Source organism: Triticum urartu, chromosome 1 (assembly GCF_003073215.2).
Source record: "Triticum urartu cultivar G1812 chromosome 1, Tu2.1, whole genome shotgun sequence".
Taxonomy (NCBI): Eukaryota; Viridiplantae; Streptophyta; class Magnoliopsida; order Poales; family Poaceae; genus Triticum; species Triticum urartu.
Genome location: NC_053022.1, coordinates 223,682,571 through 223,700,848, shown reverse-complemented (window position 1 = coordinate 223,700,848; position 18,278 = coordinate 223,682,571). Strand labels below are relative to the sequence as shown.

The 18,278-nt window shown below is 46.8% G+C and overlaps 1 long non-coding RNA gene across 4 annotated transcripts; it reads left to right on the top strand.

The window, feature by feature from the left end:
* The first annotated feature begins 3,825 nt into the window (after positions 1 to 3,825).
* Positions 3,826 to 7,801, top strand: LOC125554708. Of its 4 annotated transcripts, XR_007304429.1 has the most exons (4): positions 3,826 to 5,016; positions 5,702 to 6,246; positions 6,352 to 6,518; positions 7,346 to 7,801. It is a non-coding gene; the product is annotated as an uncharacterized LOC125554708 (long non-coding RNA). The 4 variants fall into 4 exon arrangements; XR_007304428.1 differs by having other exon boundaries at positions 3,826 to 6,246; positions 7,617 to 7,801; XR_007304427.1 differs by having other exon boundaries at positions 3,826 to 6,246.
* The last annotated feature ends 10,477 nt before the right edge of the window (positions 7,802 to 18,278 follow it).

The following is an 18,278-nucleotide window of genomic DNA, read 5'->3' as shown; positions in this document are numbered from 1 at the left end:
TGGGAGGTACTTGATGGCATGTAGATCGTCACAGCGGGCCATGTGGATGTGGAGGAGGAAATCTTCAATCCATACTGCGGGGTCTGTTGTACCATCATATGATTCAACGTTTACGGGTATAAACCCTTCTCGGAATTCGTGATCCATTACTTTGTCGGTGAAGCATAGGGGGTGTGCGGCGCCTTTGTGCCGGGCTATATCATGACGCAGTTCATACGAGTCTTGTTTGCTGTATTCGGCCCGGCCGGATACGCATTGGGGCGCGCCGCCGTGATCCGTAGATTGATCTTGTATGTCCTGTTTTGTTTTCCAATACGTCTCGCAGGTCCTGCGTGTAGCCCCAGGCCTTGGTGTTTTTGTTTGACTCGTAATGGGGTGCGGGCTAGACTTCGGACTGATATGCCGCTTTGTCTTGGCCACGAGGTGTCTGGTCAGCCATATCATACGCTGGTAGTGTAGGCTTTAATGCTTCCTCCTCGAGTTGGGGTAGCAACCTGCGCTTTGGGTAACTTTTGGTTGGGCGCTCGGGTTCGTATTCCTCGGCTGCCAGGACCTTGGTCCATCTATCCGCTAGCAGATCTTGATCAGCTTGAAGCTGCTGCTGCTTTTTCTTTAGGCTTTTTGCTGTGGCTATAAGCCGACGCTTGAAGCGCTCCTGCTCGACGGGATCCTTAGGCACGATGAATTCTTCATTGCCGAGGCTCACCTCGTCTTCGGAGAGGGGCATGTAATTGTCATCCCCCGATTCTCCGTCTGTCGCCTGTTCCTTAGGGCTCGCTTGCCCATCCTCCCGCTCGAAGCCTGGCTGGAGGGGATTGTCTTCGTCTTCGGCACTGTCCGCAGCGTTATTGTCTCTTGTGCCGGTATCGCTGCTTTTGCTATGGAGGGGCTTAGAGCGGCGTCGATGACGCCGGTGCTTAGATTGCTTCTCGAGGGGATTATCCTTAGTTGCCTTATTGGCATTGCTTTGTTTGGGGGTGTCCACCATGTATATATAATATATGATGAGGTGGCTCTCCAGCGCCCTATGGGCGGTGGTTCCTGTTCTTCTCCTGCATCGCCGTCCTTACCGTCGATGTCCTCGGAGCCGAAATCAAGCATGCCAGTTAAGTCGTCAACATTGGCTATTAAGTGGGTGGTGGGTGGGGAATGAATTTCGTCGTTCGCTTCCCACTCAAGCCGGACATAGTTCGGCCAAGGGTCTCCTGAAAAGGATAGAGACCTTAATGAATTTAGCACGTCGCCCAAGGGCGAGTGCTGAAAGATATCCGCGGAGGTAAACTCCATGATCGGTGCCAGTCAGATTCGATAGGCATGGACGCAAGCGGTTCGGAGCCTGTGGCCGGGGACGAATCCAAGGGTTCGGTAACACAAGTCTCATAGAAGGTGAAGTCAGTATTTGGCTCTATCGCCACTGAGTGTGTGGCCTCCATGGCGGGGTCCATCCACCCGTCCTCGGACGGCACGATCTGCTCCGGATTTGGGGCCGGAGTAGCCACAGGTGTGATCTCCCGAACACCGTTCGACGGCAGAACTAAGTCATGCTTGTCGTGACTGTGTAGCACACCTGACATGGGCTCGAATCCGTCGAAGATCAAGTCTCTACGGATGTTGGCAGTATAGTTCAAGCTTCCAAACCTGACCTGATGGCCAGGGGCGTAGCTCTCGATCTTCTCCAGATGGCCAAGCGAGTTGGCCCGCAGTACGAAGCCGCCGAATACGAAGATCTGTCTGGGGAGAAAAACCTCACCCTCGATCGCATCGTTGTTGATGATCGAAAGAGCCATCAAGCCTTTATCGTGATGCACAGTGGAACTCTCAATGAAAGCACCAATGTCGGTGTCAAAACCGGTGGATCTCGGGTAGGGGGTCCCGAACTGTGCGTCTAAGGTTGATGGTAACAGGAGGCGGGGGACACAATGTTTACCCAGGTTCAGGCCCTCTCGATGGAGGTAATACCCTACTTCCTGATTGATTGATCTTGATGATATGAGTATTACAAGAGTTGATCTACCACGAGATCATAGAGGCTAAACCCTAGAAGCTAGCCTATGATTATGATTGTTGTTGTCCTACGGACTAAACCCTCTGGTTTATATAGACACCGGAGGGGGCTAGGGTTACACAGAGTCGGTTACAGAGAAGGAGATCTACATATCTGAATTCCCAAGCTTGCCTTCCACGCAAAGGAGAGTCCCACCCGGACACGGGATGAAGTCTTCGATCTTGTATCTTCATAGTCCAACAGTCCGGTCAAAGTATACAGTCCGGCTGTACGATTACGCCCTAATCCAGGACTCCCTCATTACCTTCGTGTAGTGTGGTAAAAAATGAGTTAACTAATTTATGTCTGGAGGTATGCTGACTGGCCGGCCCTAAGAGGAAATGTCCAGAGCTCAAGGCGATCTGCTGCAAGAGCTATTACAAGTGCGCAAGCGAGCTCGAAAAGCGATGTGGAGTTTAGCCAAGGCTTTATGGCCATCTGCATCCCCTCCAGAAAGTATGGAGGAGCTTGTGAAGCTATTCAAGGGAGCTTGGCGCCGCTTTCGATTATGGAAGATATCTGCTTGCCGGGAAGGCGCACGAGAGGCCTGGGCCATGGTGAAAACGCGTTACACCAGACTTGATCCGAATCATATGGCCCGGGTCGGACGTCGAGGGTCAGATGGACAAGAGATTCCAGTGAGCTTGGTATATGACGAAGTAAAGATAGCCGCCAAGTTTTCACAACAGGATTGTACGCTAGACAGCCTGTTAGACGGTATAGAGGAAGAAGCTTTTGAGTCTAGGTGACTATGTACTTCAATTGAAAAATTTGTCCTTAGCCGAATTGTAAAACAATTGTCATGGCCGACCTTTTCGCTTCGACCTCCGGTCCCGAAGGTGCTGAGTGTTTCCGAATACCGGACCGACGATAAATACCAGGGCATGCATGGAAACCAGCCGTAGTGGTCATAGTTGCTTGAACAAACAAGTTATATTCGGCTAGCTATGTTATATTACTTATTGATTGTAAGAAACATCTTCTAGAGAGAATAGTTCCGTTAAGGGTTCCTTTCCCTGGGTGGACATGCGTTAGTATGCATGCCCAAACTGTGACTCGAAAAAATCGCAGTATATATAATATCTAGGGGTTCGTGGTGCAACAAAGGTAAAACGCCTTTAGTCCGCCGGCCAATTATTCCCTTAAGAAATAGAATGCTAGCTTTCGGCTTCACCCAGTTTGAGGTACAAGTCTGGATGACCCAGCTGTAACAATCGCAGAGGTGCTCTCTTTATGACCTAGCCGAACAAACAGGAACGTAGGGCATAACCACAGGAGCCATGCAACCTAGCTTGGCAAAAACTTAAGTCATAAAGGTGCATATGATGGCGAAGAAAAGGCATCTTTTCCCTAATAATAAAGCACGGGTTGAGTCTGTCGGGTTCGGGAGAGTATCAGGTGATACAGAGCCTTAGATGCTCCCATGACAGGATCTCCTAGGAGCCGTTGGATCCAACTGCTCCCGGAAGGCTTTCAACATTTTGCGAAAAAGATCTTTTGAAGTCTAAAAATTGCGAACAAGTACGGCAACCTTTCAGAACCTATTAGGAGCCGTTGGATCTGAGATCTGACGGACCAGAAGCTCGTATCATGGGATCATCTAAGGCATGGTATCACCTGATATTTTCCATGTCGGGTTCACCGTCGCGGCGTTTTCACATAGAAGTCCATCTGTTTTTTCAGAATTCAACCCACAGTCCCCTTTTAAGTGGATCTGAAAAAACATTTCGTTTTTGCACAAAACATCCTATCGTTTGGAGTATTCAACCCGCGCCCCCTACAGAAAATAACCCATCTACCCGCACGACCCACGACCCCCAATCCCATCGGCACCTCCAGCGCACCGCCGCCCCCTACCACGCTGTCGCACGCCGCCTCGCCGTCACGCCGCCGGACTCCTCCTCGCTGTCGCACCGCCGGAACCCACCCCATCGTCGCAAAAGGGTGGCTCTGGAGCACGAGCCAGCACAGACGAGGCCGGGACCAGAAGCAGAATGCGAAAGCTGGGGCGTCGCACGACACCATGCGGCGTTCGTGTCCCTCACAGTCGCCTCGCTCCTCCATGGCCTGCCTGCGAGAGCCCATGCTGGAGGATGACCGTTACCATGACGCAGAGTCTAGCCGACGGGATCCGACATGGTAGTCTTCTCCAAGGAGCGGTCGTCGATGCCGACGAGCAGAGGCCCATGGTCACGAGTCCTCCTCCGATTGCTATCCTCCACATCCCTGATGAATAGGATACAGAGAAGCACAGTGCATTCTTCCTCCCTTATGCCTATGCGTATTATGAATAGATGATGTGATTGCTTTGTTATTTCATTCAATTAATGGCAAAATTGATGAGGTAATTGGAAGAATCGAGCAGCAATTTTATTACAGAACTCGCCATTGATTTGGTCATCTCTGTCACTAGCAAGTTGCATAAGAAAGATTGTGGCGTTGCAGAGGCGTGAATGAAAAAGTTAGTCTGGGGGACAGTTATAGTGATCCCTCAATTATAGAGCGGATCCAGGTGAAATTTCCTGTGCATAGAAAGTCATATTGCTCTAATTTGGAGCATCAACTACTCAGTCCTTGAAACAAAGAAATGGTGTGATGACAAGGGCTGATTGTTGTTTAATCTCAGTTGAATCATCTTTCTTGATAGGTAGTCTAAGACAAATTACCCTATTGCCTGGAGGTAAAGCAGTCTACTATGGCTTGACCAAAGCAGAGTGGCCTTACAGTTTCAGCTCGCACCATGGTTCTTGGGAAGCACTGGGGAGACAGCAAGCTGACATAGTGCCATTAAGATTTCTTTTTATCAGTTTGTAATCTATGTCTTCGGATCATTTTGTTTTTACATGAAAATCATATACATAGCAGTAAAGTTTATAGTTAAAGCATAATTTTGATGCAAATCTATGGTAGCCATCGTCATTCAGCCAACGAAGAGCTACACTACCTGAAGCCCCTCGATTGATAACATATATGTGAGTACTCTAAACCTCGGAAATTGCCTGGTCTATTCTTCAGCAATTAATACAAGATACATTAATGTTTTCTTCGTTTCTAGAGATGAGCCTACATTTTTATATTCTAACGTAGATGTTCATGAGAACATAAAAAGCACCATCAATTGTAACACATATTTTTAGTTTTACTGATTTGTCTGCAAGATGAATTTGTGCATTAACAATACAAGAAATTGAGGTACTATTTGGGAAAGCCACTATTGAGATGTTTCCCGAAATGACAGGATACAACCACCATAATTTTTATCCTCTGCATTAGTTTCAGTTTCTTGCAATATTGTTAGACATTTTCCTGTAGTAAAGGTAAGTACAGGTGATCCCTTTTAATTAGTGCCCGTTTTTTCTGTAAATGGTAGAAATGCATTTCTTCTGATATTATGTATTAGAGCAATCCATGTTTTGTTCTTGGCACTATACAAGTGCATCTCCTCTTTTACTGTAATAGCTAGATGCTCTTAATTTTCTTATGAGTCTGATGAATCGGTGTAATTATATGATTATTGGAGCCCCCATATAATTCTAAACAATGCAGTATGTGCTACTCTTTTCCATTTGTGATAGACAATAGTAGAAAGAAATCTGGTCCGAAAGTATGTGGTGTACATTTCATAAAAAACTAATTACCCTATCACCATTATGGTAGGATCAAATTCATTGCCTAGCTGCACTAGCATGGCCTTAGCGATGGCGCTGGAGCTACCACTGCTTGCGCCTCTCGCCATGCCAGCCGTGATGTTCTACATGCTGATCAACGTGATGTTGTCAACCATCCAGATTTTCTACAGTTAGCTCAGCAACTTCCAGGCCCCACCGCCTTTCTTGTCAGCCACGACACCCAGGTTTTCGTCTATGCCTCATTGGATGCATTTACATCGTATATAATGTTAGATATACACAATCATAGGTACATATAGGATCTTCCACCTTGGCTCATGTACTGATATGATTTGTGTTGATACATGATTCTCAACAAACTATACTACCAAACTTTTTCACGAAATGTGTAGTACCAGTTGGTGTGATATCATGTCCTCAGCAATGCCCTCGATGGAACGACCATGACCATGTTGTTGCCTGGACTCCTTTTTCATGATGATGTCGCTATTCGTCATCCCATAGTTTATGCGGTGGAGCGTCAAAGACCTCAGCGTGTTATAGGAGAAGACCATGAAGATCAGCAAGAAAGATGTAGGTGGTGTGCTTGAATTCTTCTAGGATTTTTGAACGAGCGCTTGATTTTTTCCCGCTATTTCATGTCATCAATTTGTGTTGCATTGCACATGTGTCAAATAGGTTGATCAAGGAAGGTTCGACACTGTGATGTGAGTTGAAACACAAGCATGGCCTGCAATCGACGCCCACCATACTTGTGCCTCACAAGTAGCAATTTTTCACATTCTTGATGATATTTGTCGGTGCCCTCTTCTCATCTATCCCGACAATCTCGGTATCCAGGCAAGGTATGTCTATGTCAGTTGAACTACGACTCGATTTACAACAATTCCAAGCTTTTTTCTATATCTGCAAATTGGGTGGACTATGGTATGAGTCAGTTTATAAGCAAACATGGTGTACATGAATCTATGTTGGTGTGAACTATCAAAAGCATTTCCTGCTATTGCTACCTCTGTTTCATCTTCTAAATCTAGAGTCTAGACTTGGATATTATGTAGAAACAATCTGCTCATGAGAAAAGTATGGCTGAGAGTAATACTGGATGTATGCATAATACTGGGACAAGATATTTACCTGCCATTATCCCAGAAGGGAAAAACATATACATAATACTAAACTGCCATAAAAAATATATGAGGGCTTAGATCATCGTTGAGTTCAAATTTTTATCTTTATTATCATCCCAATAAAACATGGTTTTGCTAATTGACTATATATTATTTCACAAATGTTTGAAATGGTAAAGAAAGTGCATAGTGCCAATGTCGTACCTCATCTATTCTATCTGTATTGCATCTTCTCTTTATTTTGAATAGATGGGTTTATTTTGATTTATGAACTAGTAGTTAACTTTGTCTATTTCTGTTACAAACTATAGAGAGCCTTGCAAAATTCATGGACGTTGTTTCCTCTTGGAACTGTCCTAACTATGCCATGATCACTGTCGAACATTGCTCGACAGACTTCTCTGCTTACCAACTCTATATTTTTCTAGGTTTTCTTGTGAAAATTGATGATACCCCAATGTAGAGCCTTACATGTTCAGTTTAGGTAACACGCCTTCTGATATTGTTACCTTGAAATAACAACTGTAGCCGTTGTTGGTTGACAGATTTCAGACGATAACCTGAATGTAGGCATTGAACACAACAAGGTCAGGATATGATAATGGCCCAAGGTCGTGCCGACAAATCTGAAAATACTGTGGAACAAAATAATAATCTGGCAATGTCCCAAGAGAGCTGTTTGTTCTTGGATTTTTACACCCTCATGTTAATACTTAGCTGCTACAATTTTTATTGTTCTTCTCATTATATGTACCTAATAATGATTTAGTTCATTTCTGGATTATTGGACTAAATTACGCTGCCTACTTTCTGTAGCTTACAGCCTTCCACTTCGTAAGGAATTGGGGCACTACACTCCCATTTGTTAATTGTTACGCCTGGTGTATCCCTGTACGAGTACTCAATGTTGTTGTCTGATCTCTGTACATTTGTTTGAGCGCCACACGATCTCATGAAAGATTTGCATTGGTCATCTTAGTCCAAATTGATAATGCTGTGTTCTTTTCATACGACCTAGAGTAGATATGGTTCCACTGTCGAAAGATACGGAATGACACAGACCAGTAGCATCATGGCATAAAAACCAAAAAAAGATAGTTTAGAACAAAGGTTCAACCAGCTCGGACTGAAAACGTTGTGTACTCCACGCTTCAGTACACTTACACTTCTCAAGTTTTTTCTTTGCGTGTCAATGGCAGCGACCATTCTGCTGCGCAACAAGAGAATCTGTCTGTATAAAGTTCAAGACCTAAGTCCTGAAATTCCTGGCAGGAACCGAAAACTTAGGGCCTGTTCGGATCTCCTCAAACTTCACAAAACTCCCCAAATCTAGCTTCTCTTCTCAGCTTCTCACTCCATGCAGCGTTCTCGTTCCGTTCGGCAACTAAATCATCTTCCCATCGCGATTTTGGGTTGGGGCCAGTTGCTGGACTGTGTAGGACCATACTGGGCCGGCTAGATCAAGCCCAAGATGCCTGTCGAGGGGAGATATTCCTAGCGATGCCTGGCTATTGAGGGTTGAATCGTTTTCTTTTGCGTGGCTGAGCGAACCGTTATCTTTGGCGGTGGCATTTCAGCTGTGATATAGGGGAACTCCAGATTCTGATTTTTGTGGAGCTGGGTCTTCCTCGCTCCAGATTTTTACACTACAATCGATCGATACTTCTCGAAGCTAGCTTCTTGGGGATATTTTGTTCGGCTCAGCTCCGCTCCAGAATTTGGTGAAGCATGGAGCAGGAGGAGATCCAAATAAGGCCTTAGTATACACTTTCATGCTTTTATTTTCTAATATAAAAAATGGTTTGCAAAGAAGTGTTCAGTGACTTGCATATCTTTAGTGAGCCGATGGAGCGTTTGACTGGAATTTACAGTTTCACTATTACATGATCTGATTACGAAGAGAATAAAGAGGAGGGAATGGCAAATGAAGGAGTGAGCCGATTGGAAGGGTGCCGAGTATGGTGCATACATGTCAGCGATGGTAGTTAGAACTTGATGCTGAGTGTTGATTACGAGTTTGGAATTGAAAGTGTGGGCATGGGAGGATTACGAATGGCACGTTCCATTGATGATGATACTGTGCTTTGATTGGAAGACAAGGACAGTGGATAAAGAAAGAAGTAGAAGGGTGATTGGTGCCAAAGCACTAGAGGATGATGTCCCCTTGAAATTAGATTAAAAAATGTTGCATAGTGGCACATGGAGCAGGTTATATTTTATTTTTTGCTCGGTGCAACGCACAGGCATTTGTACTATAGTAATAATAAAGCACGGGTTGAATCTCTCGGGTTCACCATCACAATACGATTTCTTGTCATGTCATAATACGCTTTTACGATTTGTATAGACAAAATCGTAATATAAATGAGGTGATACTAATTTGAGGTCCGCACGTTCTCGTGGAAGTTTTTGTACGCTCAGCGAAGACGCCCACCATAGGCGCATGGCTGGTGGCCCCTGGAGCAGCCCATGCGGGTGAGCGATACTGCTCGATGCGGCTGGGTCAATGCACAAGGGATATAGAGGGGACGCAAAGGCCTCTGCGTGAGGCACGACGCAGGGGCATGGGCTGCAGGGCTTGCGGGGTTCGGATTCATCGCGTCTATATCCGGCCAAGGTCAAGGCAGTTGGAGGCGGACAACTGCCGACTGCCGGCGCTGGTCGTCGGGGAAGGACGCGGTTCCGACGGAAGCGAACTCCTCAACTCCTATGGGAGATGAACGGAGAGATGACGAAGGGAGAAAAGAAGAGCACACGGAGGAAAGAGCCAGGCGTGGGGTGGAGTTTCTCACTGGCAGCTGCTGGTCGGGAGCCGGCACGGGGAGATGCTGCGCTCGATTCGCTCGGGCTGCTCTGAGCTTCGCCTGGAGGCTGCGGGTGCAGGGAGGAAGGGAAATTTTTAGCAATATATTGTTCTGCTTATAAGGATGAAGCCTGGCGCCGACAGGTCGAATCATTTACGCAAAAAGGGAGTGTGGGAATTAAAGTGAATGACGACATAGGTCATTATTTCCAGACACATAAAGGCCTAAGACAAGGAGATCCGATGTCCCCTATCCTGTTTAACATTGTGGTGGATATGTTAGCAATTTTGATAGGCCGGGCTAAGGAAAATGGTCAAGTGGGTGGGTTGGTTCCTCATCTTGTGGAGGGAGGTGTTTCCATCCTTCAGTACGCTGATGATACAATCATCTTTATGGAACATGATTTGGCAAAGGCGAGAAATATGAAGCTTGTGTTATGCCTGTTTGAACAATTAACCGGGTTAAAGATTAACTTCCATAAGAGCGAATTGTTCTGCTTTGGTAGAGCCAAAGACGACCAGGAGTCTTATAGGCAGTTGTTTGGGTGCGAGTTGGGGAGTTTACCCTTCTCTTACCTTGGTATCCCGATTCACCATCGTAGGCTAACAAACAGAGAATGGAAGTGCATCGAGGATCGATTTGAGAAAAAACTGAGTTGTTGGAAGGGTAAGCTCATGTCATACGGAGGCCGGTTGATTTTGATTAATTCGGTGCTCACGAGTATGCCTATGTTTCTCTTATCTTTCTTTGAGGTCCCAGTTGGTGTTAGAAAACGACTGGACTTCTATCGGTCGCGCTTCTTTTGGCAGGGTGATGAACTTAAAAGAAAATACCGGCTTGCTAAATGGGACATCATCTGTAGACCGAAAGACCAAGGGGGTCTCGGGATTGAAAATCTTGAAGTCAAGAACAGATGTCTTCTTAGTAAGTGGTTGTGGAAGCTGTCCTCCGGGACTGAGGCCATGTGGGCGCAGATCCTTCGTAACAAGTACCTCCAAACTAAAACATTGTCCCAGGTCGCAGTCAGGCCGACTGATTCGCCTTTCTGGAAAGGACTAATGAAAGTCAAACAATCTATGTTCAATAGGACGAAATTTGTTATTGGAAACGGTACAAGTACCCGTTTCTGGGAGGATACTTGGCTTGGTGAATCACCTTTAGCCATTCAATATCCGTCTTTATATCGGATTGCTCAACGACGTGAGGTGTTCATGGCAACGATATTCCAATCTATCCCCCTTAATATTCAGTTTCGACGGTCGCTAGCGGGCAATCATTGGGAAGAATGGCTTCACCTAGTAAGGAGACTGATGGAGGTTCAACTTTCTCACCGACCCGATATATTGCGTTGGAAGTTGACTAGTTTTGGAGTATTTACAGTTAAATCAATGTATATTGATGTTATTAATTCGACTGCTATTCCAACTTCCAAGTTTGTTTGGGCTGTCAAGGTGCCTTTAAAAATAAAAGTGTTTATGTGGTTTGTCCATAAACAAGTTATTTTAACAAAGAACAACTTGATAAACGCAATTGGACAGGTCCTACTAGGTGTAGTTTCTGTGATCGGGATGAGACGATTAAGCATTTATTCTTTGATTGCCCGTTGGCTAGAGTTCTTTGGCGGACGATTCATATTGCTTTTAATCTTCCTCCACCGACTTCTGTCAATGCTTTATTTGGGACATGGCTTAATGGGGTTGGGCCTGTTCTCACAAGACATATTCGGGTTGGAGTTTGCGCTTTGTTATGGACTATCTGGAATTGCAGAAATGATTTGGTTTTTAACAGAACATCACGGATTCATTTTTTGCAGGTTATTTTCCGAGCTACGGCACTGATCCGTTCATGGTCGCTACTCACTCCGATGGAGGCCAGGGAGCATTTGGTTACTGGATCTATCCGTTGGGAGATGGTCGCTCGGGATATCTTCAACCGGTTTGGATGGCGGTCATGTAATAGGATAGGCAATTAGTTTCCCTATCTATTCTTAGCCAGCCGGTTGTGGCATCTTTTTTGGGCTAGTTTGTATATCTAGCCGTCTGGAGCTCTGTGTGAGCTGCATTTCTCTTTTTCCTTTTGGTTTAGCTGGAGACTGTGGAACCTTGTTGGCACTTTTGCCTTTTTTGTTTAATAAGATGGCCGTATGCATCGTTCTGATGCAGAGGCCGGGGAGCCCCCCCTTTTCGAAAAAAAATTAAACGGAGAGAACAAGTGTTGTTGGTGTAGCTCTTGATCGTCCTGAACATGTGATATTGATTAGTTGACAATGAGACGGGAAGATTACTGGTGCTGGGACTCCGCATGCTTAGATCTGGCTAGTGCGAGCGGGACCTCACGGTTGATCTCCCAGTCGGCACGTACTGGATCGATCGACTTGGCAGCGACATGGCGTAGAGCCTCAAGTCGTGGTACCTATCTTCTCCAACTTGACGACAGCATAGCGCTGAGCGCGGAGCTGTGGTACGTGTCTTTGCCCGTTCAGTCAATGATCACCGACCGCAACAGTGACGGCGCCTGCTATAACGGATGTCACGATGCCTCCCACAAACGTATAGCTGGTAGAAGGAGGGTGATGGATTTTAATCAAGATGCTAGCTTGCCTCACGGACACACCTATCGATCCACAAGGTAGACTCGGTGCCGACCTTCATGTGCCTAGAATTGATGGTCCTCCCACTTCAAACTTCATGCATAACCTTCCTCGATCCACAGAGAACAGCCGATTGTGTTACCGGCTAGATGGCAGCCTCCACGCGATTACAAGCTTACTACTCCGATGGATGCACTGACCTCCTACTTTTGAGCATCCCATGCATGACACCAAGCAGTGTTCTTTCTTCAGAGTTACTTCAAGGTATGTATGCGTTTCAATCAAAAAGATTTATTAATGTACTCTAATGACTAAGAAACTATGAGTCGGCTAGGGATGTTTTTCAACTTCGCCTGGATCATGAGCGCTAATTACAATTGAATGTCTGCACAAATGGGAATGGGTTTTTGTGTCATAAATGAAGCTAGGGATATTCAACATTCGTGATAAATGGCCAATTCGTAGCTCTATTATCCCGTTGCAACGCACGGGCACTTTTGCTAGTATATGATAAAAGGACACATATGTGGTGAGCTTGATGCTCGGGAAATGATAATACGCTTCTGTAAAAGAAGCCCCCAGGTATTATGGGCGTATACATTTAAGGATGTGTACCTCATAAGTGTGCGGTCTAGCCGCACAGGAGCTATAAAGCTAAAGAGAAAATTTAAAGAGAGAAAAAAATGAAAAGAGGAGAAAAAGAAAACGAACAATGAGTCCGACTCTAGGTGTAGAATCTTCGGAGTCTCGCGGCATTCCACGGGTTCGGCTCTAAGCGATTATCCGATGCATCACGAAGACAATACACACCTCTAGTGAGAACTTCATCTATAATGAAGGGACCTTGCCACTTGGGCTTGAGTTTGTCCTTTTTATTTTCTGGCAAGCGTATAACAAGTTCACCAACATTATAAGTCTTGGCCCGCACTTCCCTACTTTGGTATCTGCGAGCTTGTTGTTGATAGAATGCGGAGCAAGCTTTTGCAATATCGCGCTCCTCCTCCAGGGCATCTAGGCTGTCCTGCCGATCAAGCTCGGCCTCTCTCTCTTTGTACATGCGCACTCAAGGTGAGTCATGAATGATGTCGCAGGGAAAAATAGCCTCCGCGCCGTACACCATGAAGAATGGTGTGTAACCGGTAGTGCGATTGGGCATGGTCCGTAGCCCCCAGAGTACGGAGTCGAGCTACTTGACCCAGTGTTTTTCTGACTCTTTTAAAGACCGTACTAGTCTAGCCTTAATGCCACTCATGATAAGACCATTAGCTCGTTCAACTTGACCGTTTGTTTGGTGGTGATAGACGGCGGCATAATCGAGCTTGATGCCTAGGTTAGCACACCATGTTTTCACTTCGTCGGCTATAAAGTTGGAGCCGTTATCGGTGATGATGTTGTGTAGGACACCATAACGGTGTACGACAAAGGATATAAAGTCTATCGCTGGTCCGGCTTCGGCCGTTTTAACTGGTTTGGCCTCTATCCACTTAGTGAATTTATCTACCATGACCAGCATATATTTTTTACTTATGGCCTGCCCCATTAAGGGGTCCGACCATATCAAGCCCCCAAACCGCGAAAGGCCAAGTAATGGGGATTGTTTGTAAAGAGGTAGGCGGCATATGGCTTTGATTGGCGAAAAGCTGGCATCCCATACAACATTGGACAAGGTCCTGTTCATATGGTCGGGCCGTTGGCCAGAAGAAACCAGTACGGAAGGCCTTGCTTACAAGAGCCCGAGCCACGGCGTGGTGACCGCCAAGACTAGTGTTTGCAGATACATCTTTGAAGTATTCCGATCGCGCTCTTCTTGTAGAGCTCTCCTTCATGAACCTTGTAGGATTTCAAATGTCAAACGATGCATCGAGCCTCATTTTGATCCTCGGGGAGCCCTCACCTATTAAGGTAGGCCAAGAAGGGTTCGTCCCATGGGGAAATTACTGCCATTATTAGATGGGCCGGTGGTGTTATTTCGGTGGCTGAGCCCTCGATGATATCGGTATTGTGTTGGGAATCTGGGGGTATAACCGGATCTGGACTAGTGTTGCCGCTCTCATCCTGCCACACCACGGATGGCTTGAAGAGGCTTTCCAAAAAGATGATAGGCGGGATGGGGTCATGCTTGGCGCCCATGCGAGCAAGGACATCTGCCGCTTGATTACTTTCTCGAGCCACATGATGAAACTCGAGTCCCTCGAACCGAGCTGATATTTTGAGTACGATGTTACGATAGGCCGCCATCTTTGGATCTTTGTCGTCGAAGTCTCCGTTTATTTGGGATATTGTGAGGTTTGAATCCCTGCGCACCTCTAGGCGTTGTATGCCCATGGATACAGCCATCCGAAGACCGTGCAGTAAGGCCTCGTATTAGGCTGCGTTATTGGAGTCCGTGTATAATATTTGGAGTACATATTGGACTATGTCTCCTCTGGGGGATGTTAAGACAACTCCCACTCCTAAACAGGCCATCATTTTAGAGCCACCGAAGTGCATGACCCAATTGGAATATGTATCATACTCTTTAGGGAGTTCGGCCCCTGTCCATTCGACGACAAAGTCAGCCAATACTTGGGATTTAATGGCTCGGCGTGGTTTGTATGTTATATCAAATGGGCAAGAGCTCAATGGCCCACATGGCAATCCGGCCGGTAGCTTCACGGTTGTTTATTATGTCACTGAGTGGTACTTCAGAAGCCACCATGATCAAGCACTCTTGGAAGTAGTATCGTAGCTTCCGGGATGCCATGAAGACCGCATATGCTATCTTTTGGTAATGAGGGTTCCGGCATTTTCCTGGTGTGAGGACAGTGGATACATAATATACCGGTTTCTGAAGTGGGAATTTATGTCCGTCCTCCTCTTGTTTGACGAGGAGCACCGTACTCACCACCTGGTGTGTTGCAGAGATGTATAATAACGTGGGTTCGCCGATGTTTGGCGCGGCCAGGACTAGGTTGCTCGCTAAAAGAGCTTTTATTTCTTTCAGTCCGGCCGTTGCCGCGTCCGTCCACTCGATGTGGTCGGTGTGTCGGAGCAGGCGATATAGTGGCAATGCTTTTTATCCCAATCTAGAGATAAAGCAGCTTAAAGCTGCCACGCATCCGGCTAGTTTTTGGACCTGTTTGAGGTTTGTTGGTGTAGCCAATTGTGACAAAGCTCAGATTTTGGCTCGGTTTGCCTCAATTCCTCTATTGGAAACGATGAAGCCCAACAGTTTTTCAACGGGGACGCCAAAGACACACTTTTCTGGGTTGAGCTTGATGTCATATGTACAGAGGTTGTCGAATGAGAGACGCATGTCGTCTACTAGGGACTCAATGTGCTTAGTTTTGATGACGACCTCATCCACACATGCTTCGACCGTCTTGCCGATTTGTTTCTCCAGGCATGTTTGAATCATGTGTTGGTAGGTAGCACTGGCATTTTTCAGCACGAAGGGCATAGTGTTAAAGCAGAAAGGCTCGTATGGGGTAATGAATGCCGTTGCGGCTTGATCAGACTCCTTCATTTTGATTTGATGGTATCCGGAGTATGCGTCGAGGAAACACAATGAGTCATGTCCTGCAGTAGCGTCAATGATCTGATCGATGCGGGGGAGGGGGAAGGGATCCTTGGGGCAAGCCTTGTTGAGATCTTTGAAATCAACGTACAGGCGCCAGGATTTGTCCTTCTTTGCTACCATCACCAGGTTTGCTAGCCAGTTCGGGTGTTTTATCTCTCTGATCAACCCGGCCTCAATTAACTTGGCTAGCTCCTCCCCCATAACTTGTCGTTTGGGTTTGGAAAAGCGCCGCAGTGTTTGCTTGACCGGCTTTTATCCCTTTAATATATTGAGGCTGCGCTCGGCCAATCTGCATGGGATTCCTGGCATATCAGAAGGGTGCCAGGCGAATATGTCCCAGTTCTCGCGCAGGAACTCGCGTAATGCGGCATCGACCGTCGGGTCCAGCTGTGCTCCGATGGAACGATTTTGTCCGCTGGTTTGAAGGAGGTAGATTTGGGCCGCTTATGAAGGATTACGTCGTCCCTATCGACCATGGAGCGTAGTGCGGTTAATTCTTCAGCCGTAAGGGCCTCGGATAGTGCCTTGAGGGCCAAGGATGCGGTTTTGTTTTTGGCGCGGAGCGCTATGTCCAGATTACTGGTGAGAGTGATAATACCGTTTGGCCCGGGCATCTTGAGCTTCATATACCCGTAGTGAGGTATGGCTTGAAAGCGCGTGAATGCGTCTCTCCCCAACAGGGCGTGATATCCGCTGTTGAAAGGGGCCACTTGAAAGGTTATCTCTTCGGAACGATAGTTCTCCGGCGTGCTGAATACCACGTCGAGTTTAATTTTTCCCACACATCTTGCTTCCCGACTGGGTATAATTCCTCAAAAGGTCGTATTACTTAGCTTGATGCGGCTCCTATCCATTTGCATTTTATTGAGCGTGTCCTTGTAGATGAGGTTCAACCCGCTGCCGCCGTCCATGAGCACTTTAGTGAGCTGAAAGCCATCCACAATTGAATTGAGAACCAAGGCGACTGGTGCCCGGACTAACCGGATTTTTGGTTCGTCCTCGGCATTAAAAGTTATGGCCGTGTCATTCCAGGGATTTATTGTTGCGACTTGGCAGCGAGGTCACGGAGTGCCCTCTTGCGCCGATTGTTTGAAGTGAAAGTCTCGAAGACCGTCAATACTCTGAGGTCGTTGTCTTCTGGAGAATACTGCTATGAGGTGTTTTTGTGAGGATATCCTCGCCGGTCTTGGCCACTTGCTGGAGTATCCAACATGCTCTGAGGCTGTGGGTTGGTTCGTTATCCGGTGTCGTGTGTATTTTGCATGGCTTATCGAGCCATCCCTCAAGGACGGTTCCACGTCCCGTAATGGGTTTAATTTTCTTGCCTATGGGGTCGGGTGCCCCGCGAGGGTGCATCCTTTTTGCCCGCCAGGGAGGTGGCATGCAGGCCGGTGGTTCCCAGTGAGCTGTGTGAGTTTTCCAGGCGCTTTCCATTGTGCAATACTTCTGTACTATGGTTTCCAAGTCAGCGAAGTGTAGTACGCGATGACGGTTGAGGGCGTTGAGGATTACTTCGTCCGCGCAATTATTGCAGAATACTGAAATCGCGTCCTCGTCGCTGCAATCCTTAATCTTGTCCTCAACGAGGAGGAATCTGGCCCAAAAGTGATGGACTATTTCCTGAGGCTGCTGCCGTACGTACATGAGGTCGCATATATCCGGGGGACCGGAATTGGTTGGCGAATATTTCTTGTGGTGGGTGGGTGGCGTTAAATCCGAACCCTGACCCAATGTGGAGTCCGGAGTTTGAAATACTTCCGAGTTTATTAGTTTGGGCTCCGGGGTGTCCAATGAATCTTTAGGCCCAACGCCCGATTCTAAGTTTAGAGGACTGGAAGTGTCACCCCACAGACTGGTATCCGGCTCTCCGAGCATGGAAATCCGAACGTAGCTTGTTTTCAGCATAGGGGAAGAGTTCTTGTTTTGCTCCTCTATGACCGCTATCTGATGGGTGACCGACGGAGATTTGATTTCTCTCTGATTGGGTTTAAGCCCAATCTGATCATAGTCTATAGCGACCCCCAGGGCGGCGATGCGATCCAGGAGTTCGTTTAAAGACGACAAATCCGCCGGATCCATCCGTTTGGAGTATTTGGGGTCAACACGGAGACGATTTTCGATGACTTGGGAAGTCATCGTCGGCTAAAAGGCCGAATGGGCTGCCATGGTGAAGCTGCCCAGCTGGAGGGTTTGGCCTGAGGCCAGGGCCTCTCCGAAAGTGATACTGTCCTTGATAACAAGGCGAGCCATCAATCCTGTTGTCGACGCCACACAGGAACTCTCAATGAAAGCACCAATGTCGGTGTCAAAACCGGTAGATCTCGGGTAGGGGGTCCCGAACTATGCGTCTGAGGATCGAAGGTAACGGGAGACAGGGACACGATGTTTACCCAGGTTCGGGCCCTCTTGATGGAGGTCATTAATAGCCTACTTCCTGCTTGATTTTTTTGACAGAAAGACTCTAAGGGAACCCCCTACAATATAATTGGTGCAACAAACCCAAATTGCAAGTACCATGCCTTGAA